General features: G+C 49.9%; 1 protein-coding gene across 6 annotated transcripts in view; it reads right to left on the minus strand.

Moving 5' to 3' along the window:
- HIVEP3 (HIVEP zinc finger 3) overlaps window positions 1-18,331 on the minus strand; it is a 261,024-nt gene extending 242,693 nt beyond the window's left edge. For all 6 annotated transcript variants that reach the window (XM_050326111.1, XM_050326112.1, XM_050326114.1 and 3 more), the window contains exon 1: window positions 17,801-18,331. The gene's annotated coding sequence lies outside the window, so the exon portion shown is untranslated. The remainder of the gene's footprint in view (window positions 1-17,800) is intronic.
- Window positions 18,332-18,659: the final 328 nt, after the last annotated feature.

Below are 18,659 nucleotides of genomic sequence, written 5' to 3' on the forward strand. Positions count from 1 at the left end.
ATGCCACCTGAGCCTGCCCTGACACAGCTCCAGCCATTCCCTGGGGGCTGTCCCTGCTCCCCCAGAGCAGAGCTCAGTCCTGCCCCTCCTCTGCCCCTGCCCAGGCAGTTGGAACTGCACTGAGGTCTCCCCTCAGTCTCCTCTGCTCCAGCTGAACACACCAAGTGCCCTCAGTGTCCTCACACACCTTCAAATCCAGGCCCTTCCCCATCTTTGGACACTCTCTGATGATTCAATAACATTCTTATATATGGGTCAGCCAATTTAGTTCCTGAGGAGTTACCTCAAAATAAGAGAGCACAGAATTCCTCTTGTGCCCCACCAAGCACCCAAAAAGGGTGTGGAAGGAGCCACAGAGCCAGTGCCCATTGCCCAGCAGGATCATCCTCCCCAGGCAGGGCTGGGATGGTCCTGGCAAAAGGCAAAGGACAGGGGGAATAATGGCTGCAAGTTGGATCCAACAGCATCTGTGGGGAAAAGACACCTGAACCCAGGAAGCCTGGAGGGGAATTCTACTCAGCATGGGGAGGCACGTCCCAGGAGTGCTCTGTGAGCTCAGAGCCAAGAAAAACAGGAGCTGTGCAAACACACACTGTGACAGTCACACCTGCATAAAGGATTGTCCTCCAGGAGTTTGTAGCCTCTTGGAAGCCTCCAGGCTCACTAAGCAGTAATTTCCATCAGTTATGGTTGTGTACTCAGGCCCTTCTCTATCAAGACACCTCGAACACCTCCTTGTCAGGGCTGTCCCTGAGCCCCTGAAAGCTCCACCCTTGTGCTGTGTCCCACAGACACCCCAGAGCCACGGGGCACCTTGTCCTCCCTGGCCACACAGTTCCTATTGATTCCAGCACAGCATTTGGCATCCCCTTGAAGAACCTTCTTGTGGAGATCCACCTTCATCCCCACACAAATCTCTCTCTCCACATACCAACCATTTCAGCACTTGACAGCCAGTTGTTTCTGTGAGTAGAACCAAACCCAAATGCAGCCAATATCTCCAAACAACCACTGTCACCTCCAGGGAGGTGATAACCCTGAGCACCTACACATCTCATCCAACAGATGTGATGTGGAGTGCCCACCACACAAAATATCCAAAACTGGCTGCCCAAAGAAGCTGTGGCTGCCCCTGGAACTGTTCAAGGCCAGTTTGGAGCAACCTGGTCTAATGGAAGGTGCCCATGGCAGGGAGTGGAACAAAGATGATCTTTAAGGTCAGTTCCAACCCAAACCATGCTGTGATTTTATACCACCCAGTCCCCACCACAGCCCTGCTTTGCTGAGTCTGCAGCAGATGCTCAGAGATCTTTGGAGAGAAGATGTGCAGAACCTCACCCTCCAAGCTCCACGTCCACCCTGTGCTGCTCCTGCCACGGCTGTTATAGAATACCCTGAGCTGGAAGGGACCCACAGGGATCATCCAGTCCAAGCCCTGGCCCTGCACTGACACCCCAACAATCTCACCCTGTCCCTCAGAGCGTTGTCCAAACCCTCCTGCAGCTCTGGCAGCCTTGGGGCTGTGCCCACTGCCCTGGGGAGAAAGAAGGAAAGAGAGAGAACAAGAGAGAAAGAAGAGAAAAAGAGAGAAAGAAGAAGGGAAAGAGAGGAGAGTGAGAAGAGAAGAGGGAAAGAGAGAAAGAAGATTAGAAAGAAGGTAGGAAGAAATGAAAGAAAGAAGGAAGAAAGGGAGAGACATGGAGAGTTGGGGAGAAAAGAGAAACAGAGAGAAAGAGGGAAAAGAGAGAAAAAGAGAGAAAGAGAGAAAGAAGGAAGGAGCCCTGGGCAGCAGGGCAGCCCCAAAGAGGTGGCAGCAGGTGGTACCTCCTGCTGCTGCCAGGCCAAGGAAAGCCAAGGGCAGCCCCAGGCAGCACAGTGTGCAGGCACTGAGCCAGAGAAGGGGCTCTGCCACAGAAAACAGGGAGGGGAAGGGGGAAGGAGGGAGAGGAAAACGAAATCCCCCCCTCTCCCCAAACTGCCCGGACAGAAAGAACTGGCCTGGGTGCAAGCGCAGTTTTGTGCCGGGGGCTGGGTGGCTGCAAACAAACACATTCCGAGGCTCAGCCCGGGCACGGGGGTGTTTTAAGGGCTGTCAAATTTCCCGGGAGGATGGGAGGATGCTCTGCTCGCATCTGCCGCGGGTAGCAGCGAAATGGCAGGTGTTGGTAACCCAGGGACACAAAAAACACAACACACCGGGCTCAGCAGAGGCTTTTTTTGTGTGTGCGTGTCCCGCAAAGCTCAGCTCGGTGCGCTGAAAAAATGGAATTAAAATTTTAAAAAAAAGAAACAAAAGGAGAGAGAAAGAGGGAGGAAAGGGGGTTTTCCTTGGGGCTGTTTTTCAATCCTGCAGATGCTCAGGGCCCACGTGTGCCAGGAAGGAAGGAGGTTGGTGCCCACTGGCACAAGGCACCTCCAAGCCCTCAGGCTCCACCTTTTGCATCCCAGTAAAAGCTGGAATTGCTGCCCCAAGCGCTGCACTTGCAGGGAGGGTGTTGCTCCCTCCAAAAACACCCTTCAGCAACGAGGTGGGGCCGGGAGAACACGCTCAGGGTAATTTGGAGGCCAGAGCAAAGTAATTGTATTTAAAACAGATATATTTATAACCCGGTTTGAGGGCTGCTAAAAAGCCACAACCGCTTCTTCAGAACTGCCTCTTGTAACAAGCCTGGTGCTGTTGTTTCTTCTGAAAAACCAAACACCTCCAGCCCAAAAAATACAATGAATTTCCAGCTGTTTCAGCAAGGAATTAAGAATTTCTGCTGTCCTTTGTTGCAGCCTTGTGATTTCTGGGGGAAAATGTATATTTTATAGCTTGTATAAATAAATAAACATATATATATATTTCACATACACTATTCTGCTCTGGCTCACTTTGCCAAGGTAAATGAGAAAAAGTGGGGTATGATGGAAACAGCATTAGATAACTAAAAGAAAAGAGTTGGAGGTTTTATTATTAATTTTTTTAAGTGCTATTCTCCCACTAGCAAACACTGTCACAAAAGCAAAAGTACCAGGAAACCACAGAATTTTCAGAATAAGCAGCAGTATTTAGGGTTATGTGATATGGGATGGAAAATCAAGTGACAATTGCTTGTGGAATTACAGGAAAATTGCCCAGATAATACAAGTTTTAAAGGAACGTTGGTATTTGAATAAAAATCCAAGTTAAAAGCTCATTTACGGGCATGGTAACACAGAGGCCAAGTGGGAAAAACCTATTCCTCGGAATATGCAGTTTTCAGGAAACACAACTTTTTTTTTGCCTTTTTATATTCCCCAGAAAATGTTCTGAGATTCCCCAGGGGGGTTTTATTTTCCATTCTGCAGAGGACCATCCTGCTCCACCCTTCTCCACACTGGTCCCTCTTCCCTAAATGTCCCACTCTTTGTTACCTTGTGACTCTTCCCTGCCTCTTTCTCTTTTCTACTCCTCGTGGCTCATTATTTAAGTTTTATTTTGTGGGAGTGAGGAGTTCAGCCTGGATGGGCTGCAAAGCCACCCTAAGAAATCATCAAAGTCTGTGCAGAATTCCAAAGCACAAAACTCTCCTCTAACCCTGACAACTTAACAATAATTGTTGTGTTTTCTTTCTGACTTTACTTACATGTGTGTCACAAACATGGGCAGTGGTGTGGAAGGGCTTAGGAAATATCCCTGAAAATCAGCTTCTGCTGCCAGAGAGCCTTGGCCGTCACACAGAGACACCAAACCCCACCAAAACCACCTCCTGAAGGTCCTCACCACCAACAGCAGGAAAGGGGTGTCCTCTCCCACCTCAGCTCTACCAGTCATGAGATCATGGAATGGGTTGGGTTGGAAGGGACCTTAAAGATCAGCTACTTCCACCCCTGCCATGGGCAGGGACACATTCCACCAGCCCAGCTTGCTCCAAGTTCATTCAGCCTGGCCTTGGACACTTCCAGGGATCCAGGGGCAGCCACAGCTTCTCTGCCCAACCTGTGCCAGGGCCTCCCCACCCTCCCAGCCAACAATTCCTTCCCAATATCCCATCTAACCCTGCCCTCTGGCAGTGGGAAGCCATTCCCTGTGTCCTGTCCCTCCATGCCTTGTCCCCAGTCCCTCTCCAGCTCTCCTGGAGCCCCTTTAGGCCCTGCAAGGGGCTCTCAGGTCTCCCTGGAGCCTTCTCTTCTCCAGGGGAACCCCCCCAGCTCTCCCAGCCTGGCTCCAGAGCAGAGGGGCCCCATCCCCTCAATCAATGCAGCCCCCTAAGGGCTCCCTCCTCCTGCCCAGGACTAACCCCAGGATGTCTCCTCACTAAGCTGAGGACTACAGACTTATCACTTCCAAGGCTCAGTTCCCAACCCAAATGAAGAGGTGACTCCCCATGCTCAGGGATTTATTTCCCCAAAGCACGTGGACACAAACAACATCCACCCAACCACCCCTGTAGCTTCAGACCTGAACTTTGCCAGCAGAAACCCTCCTTCCCAGGGAGGCTCAGAGCGAAGGCAGGATGAAATCACAGCATCTCAGGGTGAAATCACAGGATCTCAGGATGAAATCACAGAATCAGGGAGTCGAATTTGCTTATTGGAAAATTAGAGGCGAGGGCAGCTCCTCTGGGACTGTGTTCCTGGCAAATAATGTCACTCTGCCCTGAATTACATGGTCAATAATTAAAAGATTGTGGGTGCCTCCCTAAGGGAAGCCTGCAAAGACAGGAGCTGGCAGACAACAAGTCATTGCCACTGGACCAAAAAAAGGCAGAATATGGTTTGGACTCGATGATCTCACAGGTCTTTTCCTACCTGTGATTTTATTTCACGTCCAGGGTGTTGTTCCTGCACTATTTTTTCCTGTTTCAGAACAGCAAAAAGCCCAGAAAATGTTAAATTAGAGGGGCTGATAGCAAAAATGAAGGGGCAGTTTGTGCCCTGCCTTCATGGGAAGGCTAAGGGGATTTTTGGGGTTAAAAACATGGTTGGAAATCTGGGATGCACCAGTCCCATGCTCCACAGCCCCCAGGCAGCACCAGCCTTTCATCACCAGGGGGTAGAACCAAATGGTCTTTAAGGTCCCTCCCAACCCAAACCACTCTGTGGTTCCATGATCTCAGTTCTCCAGATGCAAAAAAACCTTCTTCCACCCCATTCCTGGGAGGACCTGGGGCTTTCTGAGGGGTTTTAGCAAGAAAGAGGACACAAAACCCATCTCTGTTCTCCAGACTTTACATCTCCTTCAGGGCTGAGAGAAGCAAAAGGGGACCCTGTGAGTTCCCCCACCTTGTAAAACAGGGCAGAACCCTGACCTGTTATTTTGCCAGCCAATAACACAACTACTCCCCTTGTCCCCTGTTTTTTCATTCCTATTTTGAAGGGGTTTTGGCCCCATTAAAGCACAGAAGTTGTTTCTAACTTGCTGCTGGTGGCAGGTGATCCCCTCAGGGCTTCCCCATCACAGTGACAGCCCCGAGACACTTCCCAGTGTCAGGACAAGTTTTGCCTCTCAGTCACAAATCACAATGTTTGTGAGATGCCCTGACTCCCTGGGCCAAAGGGGCTCCAGTTCCCACTGCATCCCCAAATCCCACCACTGGCAAACAGGACAGTGAGCTTTGGCAGTCCCACTGGAGAGAGGTGCAAAGAGCAGAGCTACGAGGGTGGCACGAGGTATGTGAGGTCCAAGAGTGACTCAAACTCTTGATTAGGGGAGTTTATCATTGCAGCAACATGTGATGGGCTCACAGATGTGTTGCTGCCCTCTCCACCTGCCTAATCCTCTCAAAGTCAGCACAAGAAGGACGTGGAGCTGCTGGAGGGAGTCCAGAGGAGGCCCCGGAGATGCTCCAGGGCTGGAGCCCCTCTGCTCTGGAGCCAGGCTGGGAGAGCTGGGGGGTTCCCCTGGAGAAGAGAAGGCTCCAGGGACACCTGAGAGCCCCTTGCAGGGCCTAAAGGGGCTCCAGGAGAGCTGGAGAGGGACTGGGGACAAGGCATGGAGGGACAGGACAAGGGGAAATGGCCCTTCCCCATCTTCACTGCCCTCCTTTGGACACTCTCGAATGGCTTCATATCTTCCTTATATTGTGGTGCCCAAAACTGCCCCAGAATTGCAGGTGAAGCATCTCCCACCTTTCATTTGGACACACACACATCCTCTCCCTGCCCATCCTGGCTGCACAGACACTTCCAGCTTTCCAAGGAGCCTGAAGGAAGCCCAGAGCTGCTGAGTCCCCAAGCAAACGAGGCTCAGGAGTTCCAGCGAGTCCCTGAGAGCTGAAAAGGCTCATTAATCCTCTCCCAAACCCACTGATGTCACAAATCTGCTGCTCCAAAACTGCCCTGTGTTTTATGGCCCTTCACAGCTCAGCACAGTCCCCAGTTCACCCCATCCAACAACACAGATCTCTGCCAGGGAGCCACAGCCCTCCTCCCACACTGCAGGAACTCTCCCAACACCCATCCCTGCTCCAAAGGGCTGGGATTACACCACTGGCAGCTCTTCCCACAGATCAGATCACAGGCCATTCTGAGCTGGAAGGGACCCCCAAGGATCCTGGAGTCCAGCTCTGAAGTGATCAACCCCGTGGAGGTGCAAACTGCAGGATGCCAACACTGGGCTTGAGTCAGAAAAAACATTTAGGAACCTGCTTAAGTACAACACGATCCAGGATGGCAATTAAACACCCACTTACAGGCAGGTACATGCTGAAATGCTGGCCTGGAGGGCGATGATTTCGGAAATTGGGGCTCCTTCCAAGGAAGGTGCAGTTGCTGGGTGGATTAACACCCACTGCTTTGCGCTGCTGGGCTCTGCAGATGTGTGAACACGCTGGGGAGAAAGGAAATTTGGAAGCCTCACACCTTGACTGGCTTCATCAGGCAGCTGGTATTCAGAGAATATTCTGAATTATGCCCTGCATCCCAGTGGGTGATGCAGAATTGAACATACCCAGAATCACAGAATGGGGCAAGTTGGAAGGGACCACAAGTGGGTCGTCCTGTCCCACCTCCCTGCTCAAGAAAGGTCATCCCAGATCACACAGGATTGCATCCAGACACTTGTGGAATATCCCCAGGGAGGAAGGCTCCACAGCCTCTCTGTGCAGCCTGTTCAGTGCTCGGTCACTGCAAAGGGAGGAAGTTCTTCCTCGTGTTCCCAGTCCACCTGCATTTCATCCCAGGCTCAGGGTCCTGCCTGGCACCACAGTGACCCCCAGGAAAGCAAAAGGGGGCTGCCAGACACCACCCCAAGCACTGCCCTGTCTGTATTAAATCCATTTAATTCTTGCTTTGGCACTGTTTGGTGCCTATCCCCTCTTCCAGCTGGGAACAGCAGTGGAACAAACAGCTTTGTTGCTGTTGTGTCTGGGATGCAGTGACAGGAAGGGCTCTGCAGGCCCCTCTGCCCAGGCTCTGTCCATCCTCACCCTCAGGTTCCTGCTGCTCACTGCACAGAGAGTCCTGCAGCTGGGGCAGCTCTGTGTGTGCCAGAGTGAGAGGGGACTGGAAACGTGGCAGGGGGAATCTGCAGAGGCAACCCCGCCCTGGCCCCGGGTATTGGTAAGGGATGTCAGTGAGAAAGGAAAGAAAATCAGATTTAAAAGAGATTTAAAAGGCTGCTCTGCTCCCTGCCCTGGTTCAGCTGTGGTTTATCCAGCTGCAACGAGTTTACATTTCTAGTAAACCTAATCCTGAACTCCTTGGGGTGGATGTTCTAAGAAAAGAAAGGAACTTCTTCATTACTTGTGTACTGGAGAGCTGCACCCACAGTGAGCTGTTCAGGGAGCCAGCACTATTCAACTCCCAGGTAATTCTGGGTGTAGTTTATATTGGTTTTTTCTTAAATTTACTTCTGGAAAAAAAAAAAAAAGTTTTTTTTTGTAAAATCCCAGATTTTTCCACTAAATGTTCTCACAATATCAAAGTACCATTCAGCTTCTAAGTATGAATGATAAAATCTACCAGAGAACCCAGAGCCTGCCAGGCTGAAAGAAAGCAATTCACCTCCAAAAGAGCACTCACCTACTATTGCTATGAATAATAAATACATTAATTTATTAAGTGAATAATAAAATTCAGGAGACCAGAACTTATGAGCAGCTGCACTGTGAGTAACCTGGGGGAGGATGTAACAGCCAAGCCCACGGATCTGAAAATGAACCCAAAACTTTCCCTTAGTTTTCTGAAGTGTCTTACGAGTTAAAACAGTTCTCATATGTGAAAGTCCTAAAATTGTGCTTCTTTGTGATGTGCCCCTGGATCCCTGGAAGTGTCCAAGGCCAGGTGGGACGGGGCTTGGAGCAACCTGGGCTAGTGGAAGGTGTCCTGCCCATGGCAGGGGTAGAATGAGATGGGCTTTGAGGTCCCTCCTACCAGTCTGTGATTCCATGATTTTCACCTCTGATTTACTTTGTTCAGCTCCAATACTCATTACACACAGGAACAGAGTAACCAGAACAGTTACTACAACTCTGTAATAACTAGAAGGTTCACAGTCATTCTCATGCACCACCACAAAACCCACTTGGCTTTTATAGAAACTCCCCTTGTCCCTGGTGCTCACAATAAAGTCAAATTCCACTCTGTGTGTGACCAAAGCACTGAGGAAATTAGCGGGCCTGGAGCAACATCCCAGCCCAACCTGCCCAAAGGCTCCTTTTCTGCCCCAGGAGCTGCAGCTCAGGTGAGGAGCTGCAGAAACTCCCCAGGGCTACAAATCCCATCCAGGAGTTCAGCAGGAGGGAAATGCAGCTCAGCTCCTTTCCTCAGCTGAGGAGCTCAAGCAGAAAATTTCCCTGATGGTGCCTTCCCCCAGCTGTGGTGTCATTGTTATTACCAGTGAATCTCCTGGAGAAAACATTCCTGGGGCTGCTGGTCCTTCAGCTTTCAGACAGAGCTTCGGTGTCTCTGTGTGTTAATGGGAAGCAAATAACTCCTCAGGGCTGGTGGGGAAGTGAAACTCCCCCTAATTTAACTTTGGAATAAACAAACCCTCCCCAAATCTTTGAGCCTGCATTATTTATCACAAAAAGAAGGGAAGAATTAGACCCTCCACTGACACCAGGAGGATGTGGTGGTGAGGAGCACGTGGTAAGCAGAGAATGTCCAAATGAACCCAAGTCATAGTTTGGACTCATTCCCCTGTTTATGTACATTTTTAAGGGGTTTAATTAAGCCACCACATCTTAAGATGGGATTTTCAAAGCTATATAAGCAATTTACAGGAATCCAGACTCCAAAGGGCAGTTCAGGTGCTCGGGATTCTTTGAAAATCCTCAACTGGTGTAAGAGAATTAATGTTCTCCTCTAAATTAAATGTGTATTTAGCCAAAATAACCCAGGGCCATGGAGAGGAGTTAGCAGATGATCCCAACCTAAGCATGAGGGCAGGGTTAGATTCAGATTTTACTTCCATGTTCACATGTCAAAGTGTAAAAATCACAAAATTAGGCTGTCTTCAAGCAAGGAGTGGTTGGGCAGAGTCGCCCATGGGTGAGCAGTGTTACCCCTGAAATCAAAATTAACCAAATCAAATAATCAGCCAAATCTGGCCAAATTCTTTTCCCTAAAGCTCTAGATCTGTTTAAGGTATTTAAGATAATCTAAGTCCTTATATTGGCACAAGCTGTTTAAAATGATCTAAGGCTTTAGATTGGTTTAAGCTGCTTATGCAGCTTTAAGGTTTTAAAAGGTTTAGGCTGCTAAAAAACATTTCCCCAAAGCAAGTGGGGTTGTTTGTTGGGAGCTGGTTGTACCATTTCACAGATTTTAACGTGGTGCAAATATGGGCAACTGGAGCAAAATATTTTGCTTGCAACACTAAAAGTCAGAGTCAGTCAGTCCCAAGTCTACAAATACTGACTTTACAGATGATTTCTATTGGCATAAGTCTGAGGGGAGTGGATGCCACAAGGTGAAGCACCAAGAACTCTGTCTTCTTTCATAGAAAAAAATAGAAAGAAAAGCAAAAAGGTTCCCATAAGAAATTACACAAAATCTTGATATAATCACTCCACCTCGTTAAAGAAAACTAGACACTGTATATAAACCCAACAAATTCAGCTGCCCTCTCCTCCTTTCCAGCACTGTAGCACCAAAAATACAGTTTCCCCCCTCATGCTCTTTTTAGGATTGCACCCATTTGCCAGCACAAAGGGATTTCAAATCCAAGGTGCCCGTGTGGTGCTGGAAAAGCTCAATACAAGACCCCATTATCCACACAGGCACTTGAGCAACACTTCACTATTCCAGGGAGTCCTGGAATACACAAGGGCCAGGAAGGCTTTTCCAGGAGGCCAGGATGGGTTCCATTCTCATCTGTATAAGGGAGCTGGGGGGGCTCAGCCTGGAGAAAAGGAGGCTCAGGGGGCTCTGCAATCCCTGACAGGAGGGGGGAGCCGGGGGGGGGTCGGGCTCTGCTCCCAGGGAACAGGGACAGGAGGAGAGGGAACGGCCTCAGGCTGTGCCAGGGGAGGGGCAGGTTGGACATCAGCAGGAATTTCTTGCTGGAAAGGGTGGTCAGACATTGGAAGGGGCTGCTCAGGGAGGTTTGGAGTCCCCACCCCTGGAGGTGTCCAAGGAAGGACAGGACGTGGCACTCAGTGCTCTGGGCTGGGGGACAAGGTGGGGATGGGGCACAGGGGGGACCTGATGGGCTGGGAGGGCTTTTCCACCCAACTGATTGTGTGATTCTGTGAGCCCCTGACCTGCTCCAGATCTTGGGCTCAGCCCCCAAAGCTCAGCCCCCATCCCCAAAGCTCAGTGCTCACTCCTAGGGACAGTCACCACCCATCCATCGGGCAGCTTGAATTTCCCTCCCAAAACACTGGAAAACCAGGGCAACGCTCCTGCCTGAGGGCACACCTCTAATAAACAGTGGCAACAACACGTTTAGCTCCCTTTAGCCCATTAGATCACCACCATTTCCAGTTTCCCCAGGGAGGGGACGGTCCCAAACATCCCTCCCTCCCAAGAGATGCAGCAAATGCGGTTCCATCAGGACAAAGAGCTGTTTTTTCGGGCATTTGAGCACAGGCAGAGCGGGGCAGAGCCACCCCCTGCTCTCATTTACACAAACATAAAGACAGAGCATCTGGCCATGTGTCAAAAGTCTTTAATTACATGATCGAGCTGATCTTAAATATCTATTTATTGAAAGTTGTAAATGACACAAGATTGCGGTTTCTCTCACAAACACCCCGCAGACAAAGGGGGGTTGTGATTGCACATTCAACCTCTCGCTTCCTTATTCCATCTTTGCACGGCTTAACTTCCCAACTCCATGGGATATTAATGCAGGAGTCCTCCCCCCTCCTCCACCTTGGCAGTTTGCTCTGGAGCACCGAGTTCCTTGGGTGGTTATTCACTCAGGGGAGAACCAGAAAAGTTTGTTCATAATCAAGATTTTTTTTTTTTTTCCCTGAGATGCATTTTTGACCTGCCTGTGCAGACAGCACGAGTCCCTGAGCAGCTTTTGCAGTGGCAAACACTGAGCAAAATCCAAGTGACTGAGGAAAAAAACACGGATAAACACTGACAGAAATAGCAACAGGAGCGACAGAAACCTGTTATGAGCAGTTAGATGGGAAAATTACCCTCTTGATTTTCACTTTCCCCAGCCTGTGTGAGGAACAGGCTGCTCAGGGGGTGGGTTCATGGCTTTAGAGTGTACAGAGCATCCCAAAACCAAAGCCCAGGATAACTATGGATACAGGCTAAGAATAACTGTGGGTATGGACTAATTGCAGCTTCCTCAGAGTCCTCCTGATCTGAGGGTTATCATATGATCTGCAAAACCCTCCTGAGTGATCACATCACAGCAGGAGACAGCTCTGGGAAGTGCAAGGCGGTGCCAGAGCCATGATTTAACCAGGAGGGAACAGGCCCCCACTGCACCCCAAAATTCCAGTGGCAAAAGGAATTCGGGTCCTGCCAGGTGCAGGCCTACAATTCACAGAGCTTTTGTCCAGCTTTCCCGGCACTTGTTGCATCCCTCTGTTCCCTGAGAAGGCAAATTCCGGCTAAATCGTTTATCCTGGGAATTCAGTCGCCCTCCTGGTACTCCCCATGTGAGTTCTCCAGGATGTTTGTGAGTGCTGGTGTTATTCACACTGTGCTAGTGCCTGGCTACTTGTATTACCCATCCCTGCCAGTGACCAAGGGGGGTTGGGATTGGAGCGTGGAATTACAAAAGGAAGTGAAATGAGCCTGGAGCTCCCCCCCAGAGCCTCCCCCAGGAGCAAAGCCCACCCTCAGCCTGGCACAACAGCCACTCTGGGCTGCCCTGGGTCACTGTCTCTGCACAGGACATCTCCTTGCTGGGGTTACCATTCCCTGCAGGGCATCTCCTTTCCTGCTGTTATCCTCTGGGGGGTGCTAAAAATGATGATATTTTTATCATCCAGAGGGTGGAACCCCCTGAAATCTGTCCCCCAACACCTTTTTCTCTCACTGTAAACCAAGGCAGGTTCAACACTCCAAAAGACAACTTGTTTGGCTGTAATAATTTCTATTGGTTACCTTGTTTATTTAAATGAGCATATTTATTTAAATAAATACTTATTTAAATAAATAAATAAATAAATTCCTACCTGTTTCATTCTTACTAATACAATATTTTATTAATTAAACTAATATTTGTCTTAATTTTCCTGATTTTCTTAATAAAATTCAATTAACTAATTAAAATGAATTACTAAAATTAACTACTAAAATTTACTGGTTTCAAATTTAATTTTATTCTTATTTATTTAATTAATAAATTCTTATTTATTTAAATACTCTGCCAAGTCCTCAGCCCATGTTTGCCCCCTGCACTGGGTGGCATCTCCTCCACTTGCCAGGTAGCAGAGTTTGTTTTTTTTCCCTTACTGTCCAATGAATTAATCAAAACTTTAATCAAAGCTCTAATCAAACTATCAGTAAGGTTTGTGTTGTGCTTGCTGGGGACATCCCTGCTGCACTGGATTGTCTGGAGAATTCCTTCCTTGCAGCAAGGAGTCTTTAGCAGAAACCTGGCCAAGCTGCTTTTCAACAGCCATTAAAAACAAAACAATCTGTTTGTCTCACTGATTTTCACCCTCCCATGAAATTCAGTCTGATGCCAGAACTACAGGGGGAAAAAAAAATAAAATAAATTGAAAATACGAGTCCAAGCAACCAAAAAGTGGCTCCAAAACTGGGGTGAATGTGAACGTGCCAGCGAAGGACGGGGCTGCAGGGACTCTGGAAAGCAACCCAGAACCAGGTAAAGGCCACAATAAACAAGAGAAGGGATGAAAAAAATTGTTTTCATGGACTAAAACACACAGGTAAAGGGGAATTGGCTGGTGGGGATTGGAAATGCCTTTGAAACCATGGGATGGATGAGGGTTAGAGGCTCTGGGACTGGTATGATGCTTGTGCAGCTGAGCCTGTCCCAGGAACCTGCTCTTTTGCACTTGAGCATTTATAAAATTCCATGTAAAACTCGATTTTTGGTTATTTCAAACACCCAGACCTTTTGTTTTCAGAGCCATCCTTTAGCAGTAACGCCCCACTGTGATGTAAAAAATGCGCTTAAACCCTGAAAGACAACTAAAGAAAAAAAAAAAAACAAAAAAACACAACACAAAACAGGTAAGAAGTTTTGTTTGGAGCTGAGACACATTTTCAAGGACTCTGAAATCATCCCTGACATCACCACGAGCAGCACTTGCCTTTCTCAGTGGCACTTTAGGAGTCATCCCTTCTGGGGTGACTGATTGCCAGTGCATCACTCCTCACTTCAGGCTTTACTCATCGGCACCCCCCGCTCCAAAGCCAGGGCTGTGAGTCAGCAGAGCCCTCACTCCTTCCCCCAGGGAGGCAGGAGATGCTCCAGACAGACACCTGTGGTTTTTCTCCTCCGTGGCATTTCTTGACCAAGCTCCTCTCCGAGGTGCCCACGTGTCCCATGGCAGGAGCTTCCAGAGCCACGAGAGGGCTCGTGGGGGAGCGAGGGGAGGGCAAGGTCTCTGTGCTGCCCTGGAAACCTGGGCTGTTCCAGGGGTGGAAAACCCATCCCAAGGACTTGAATCCCCGTGGGATTGCCATGCAGAGAGCCTGGAGCAGCAGGGCTGTGGGATCCTCCTCTCCCAGCTGCAGATCAACCAGGATTAGGGTCATGGGGGCATCCTGGGTCACAACATCCCATCCAGCCCTAGGCTGGGACCAGCAGCTGGGCTCCTCCTGGGGACCATCCCAGCAGCTATTTCTGGGTTCCCTGGGGATTCCAGCAGCATCCCATGTCCCTGGACATGAGGGTTTGCACACACACAGCCCCCCCTGAGAGACCAAACTGGCCACACCACGTGCAACGTGCCTGCTTAAATCATCCCAGCCCCCACAACCAGCAGCCAGTTGGGACATTCACCCCCACCAGAGCAGCCACTCCCCCAGGAGCTTCTCTGGGGGCTTCTCTTCAGTGCAAAAAATTACATGGAGCTACAGGGATTACCCACTCAGGAAAATATGTTTCCCCCCTGCATTTCCCTACAGCACCAGAGTCCACCCAGCAAATAATGATCTAAAAAAAAAAAAAAATAAAAAAACCACAACCCCAGTGAGTGCTGCTGTCTGCAGTTGGAGCTTAGAGTCAAAACTTATTACTGGTATTTTCAATCTGCCAGGGACTCACACTGAGATCTTGGCCAAGCAGCTCCCCCTCCCTCCTCCCTGTTTCCCAGACAGGAGAAAAAGTAAGACCCAGAAAGGTTAAATAGGAACAAAAAAGGCCAGGCTGGTCCCCCCCACCCCAGTGAACCACCGAGATCAGAGTGGAGCAAATCCACAGCTTACAGAGCTGGGATGTTTCCATTCTTGGCATAAAAGTTTCTGAGCTTTTTAAAGACCTAAATGAGGAGATTTGGCCCATGAATCTCGACACCCCCTCTGCAGTAAGGTCAGAAATGGGGTTAAATATGGGTGAGCAACCACCAGCCCTCTGAAATATTTTTGAAGATCCTTTTCAGATGGCAACACACACCTTTAAACAGGCAAATAAATCCGAGTGGGGCTCTGCTGCTCCTTGGTGCATCCCTGTATCCCACATTATACAACTGCATTAACTGCAGAGATTCAGCTTCACACGGATGAAAGAGAGATTTTTTTAGCCCCCAAAAAATCTGGAGTTGTTTGTGCTCCTACCAGCACGAGGCAGAAAGATTCACTCACAGCTAGTCCAATTAAAAATCATGGGTTTAGGTCAACAGTGTGTTCCTGCTCTCCTGGCACTGATCCCTTCCTCACCAGCTCCACACCATGAACAGAGATACAGTTCTGGGAATTGCTGGCTCAGGTGGAAATCCAGAATTAAAGTGCACCTGAGGAGGAGGCCTTCAATCACTCTGACCCAGGAGGCTCCTCCAGGGCTCCATAAAACTTCTTGGCCCATCAGCAGCTGTCTCAATTGCCAGCAAATATTCCCATCTCCACGACAGGCCAGCCACAATCATCGCCAGGGAAGGGCCAAGATGCTGGAGAGCCATTTGGAAGCCACGACCTTGCATGTTAGACGTGTTTATGGGAGTTTTACAACTGTTTCAAGCAAAGCAAAGCATCCCTTACAAGGAAAATAACGCACAGAATCCTTCACAAGCATGATATTGTCAGATGAGCCAAACTCCGGTGCTGCCTGGGAGAACAACAGTTTCATTTCCCTTTCTTCAGGAGGTGATGAAAGGATAAAAGTCAGTGAAGCAGAGCCACCAACCCCCACCAGTCCTAAGATGGGAGATCTCCCAACAGAGCAACTCCTGGCAGGACTCAGATGCCCCCACCCCCGCACAGAAGCCCCCTGGCTCTGGTGCCAGCTGAGCCAAAATCCACCGTGTGCTGCCCAAACTGCTGGATGAGGGTTTGGGCTGGGCAGTGCTCACAGGGTTTTGTGGCACAGCAGAAGCCCGTGCCCTTTGAGAGGGGGGAAAAAAACACCACCCTTCCCATCCTCTCTCTCCGTAGTTACCACCCATTTGGGCATTTTTTTGGGGAGGTTTCTCATCCAAAACGTTTCCCTTTCCCAGCAGAGCGAGAGGTTGGCACTGGAGAGGAGCAGGGCATGGTAGTGCTGAGCAGAGAGCCAGGCACACAAGGCTCATCCAAAGGAGCAAGGAATAAAGACCAACCCCCCCCTCCCCACACACACATTTTGTTGCAGCTGGAAGGATTGCAATCTCCAGAAGGAAAAGAAAAATAAAGTAGCATTGGACACGCTCCTTCCCGTGGAAAACAGGGGGAAACCACGGTCCCACAGGACCAGTGGCCTCAGCACCAGGGAGAGGAAGGTTTGGGAAAGATCTGTGTCCTTCCTATCCCAAAGCACGAGGCTGGGGGTTGCCAGCACCCAGCAGCACTTGGATTTGTGTTTCCTGGCAGAGCAGGAGGTCAGGGGACTCGAGGTGCTCCCAGCCCCACCAAAACCAGGTGCAGAGGGATATTCCCCCCCACTGGCTCCAGATTTTAATCCTATTCTCCTGCACACACCTCCATATCGAACTCTTAATTAAAAATTATCTGATTTTGGGAAGGGGGGCATAGACTTCGTGCTGAGTTTTGGTTACTCTTCCTCTGTCAGGTTAGACCTTCACAAGTTCTCTTTCTAGGAAGCCTCAAGGGGTTGTTTATATAAAATGAGCATTTTATTTCATGTGCTGCCCACCCTCAGCTCCCACAGTTAATTGGGGTAAACTTTTCTGCAGATCCCTCCCTCAACAGTCAGGAGAAAAATCTACAAATAACCCGCATGCACTCAGAGAAAAGAAATACACGGCTCCGACACAAGTAAACACCGCAAAATATAAACGTGAACTTCCAGACAAAGGGCTAATTCCTGCCCTCGGAGGTTCATGCAGCCGCAGGAGCTGGATGATCCCGAGGAGGGCCGGATTTGGCCCTCGGAGAGGCCACTGCAGTCGGAACACGGCAGCAAAGCCGGAGCCCCGGCGGGAGCCGCGGGCAGGTACCGCATGGGCTGCGGATCCTCCTCCTGCCTCCGCTGGAAACTCGGGCTCCCCAAAGCACCCACCTCGGCAGGAGGATGCCTGAACGCCAGACCCTACCTCAGGAAAATCAGATCAGGCAGGGGGTGCAAACCCCGCCGCTTTGTGCGGGGATTCAGCAGTTAAAACCAGGCTCGGGGTATTATTTTGTGACATCTGTCCCCGCGCTGTGGCACCGCGGAACGGCCGCCTGCGCTCCGCAGGGAGCGCGAACGCAGCTTGGGAAGCGGAGCAGGCCCCGGGCACCGGCTCCGGGAGGAGGACCAGGCTCCCCGTGGAGCAACATGTCCATTTTTCCAGCGCCGCAGTGGCTGGGATGCCCCGGGAGCCGCGTGTCCCTGCGCACGGCCGGGTCCCTGTCACACGTCGCTGTCACACAGCCGGCGCTCGCTCCCTCCCTCCCTCCCACCGCCCCCAGCGCTGCCTCCCACCCGCCAGCGCTAAAATAACCATCCTCTCTCTCCCGGCACGTTGGGAGAAAATGAAGTTGCTGTCAAGCGACGATAAATTCATGCGACAGCCAGCGCTAATTAAGCGGCAAAGTAGCTGCGAGCGTGGCGGGGACGCGGCTCCGGGGCTGGGCTGTGACACCGCCGGGCTTGCCCAGCGCTCGCCCATCGCTCCAGGCGCGGCCACCCAGCGATCCAGGCGCCGTATCCATCGGGAATACGAGCGTCCGAGCGCGCCCCGTGGCAACCTGACACCTTTCGGGAGGCAAAATGGAATCTCGCCGGCCGCAGCGAGGGAGGGGGGAAAGAAAAACCCGAGCGAATATCCACGCAGAGAACAACAAAAATAGCGACAAAAGCCCCCGCGCCTACCTTTGGTGGGGGCCGGCGGGCAGATCCCGGAGCCTTTGGGGTCGGTGGCTGTTCCCTTCTTTATGAAATGTTCGGCTCAGCCGGTGCTATTTGCATTCTTTCATTAGCACCTGTTTCAAGTGAGGAAGGAGAAAGCTCATTACGAGATCAGCTTCCTTTCAAAATAAATTATTTAAAAAAGATAATAAAAGAAAAAAAACAGAGAGATGCCCCCTGCCAAAACAATAAGAATGATAATAAAAATAAAAAAATAATAACAAAAACACTCCATGTATATTAAAGCCCAAAGTAGGCAGTTTAATAATGGGAGGTCTTGCAGGTTGTGAGCATGCTCCAGCCGGAACAAATCCTTCCTCTGTTATTCCTCTGAATAAAAATAAACCACGAGCAAGAAACCCAAACGGAAGCTTCCTCCTAGAATCCCTGCTGCTGAAAAATATGTAATAAATTCAGCCCGAAGACGCAGACTCTAATCAGCAGCTGTTTTCTGGATCCAAAGCCAGCCAAAGCCTCTCTTGTCTTTTCCCACTATGAGTCTAGGCCTTTTTGAAAAGGGTTTTAACCTTTTAAAGACACAGTGCACCAATTATCACTTCTGGAGGACTGTCACTCACGGCGCAGAGAAATTAATAAAGCGGCAGCGACGGCACAGCCGGAGCAGGGGGAGCGTGGTTTGCACTCACGGCTTTGCTTCAGGAAGATTATTGTAGGATTATTTTCTTTTTTTTTTTTTTTTTTTAATAGGTCCCCCTCGCCTTTGGGAAAATAATAATAATAATGATCTGAAAACTTGCCACCCAGCTCTGGGATAAATGCAAAGTCATTATAAAAATGAACAGCTGCTGGATGCCATGCCGGG

This window comes from Myiozetetes cayanensis, unplaced genomic scaffold (genome assembly GCF_022539395.1).
Source record: "Myiozetetes cayanensis isolate MyiCay16 unplaced genomic scaffold, myiCay2020 scf31, whole genome shotgun sequence".
Taxonomy (NCBI): Eukaryota; Metazoa; Chordata; class Aves; order Passeriformes; family Tyrannidae; genus Myiozetetes; species Myiozetetes cayanensis.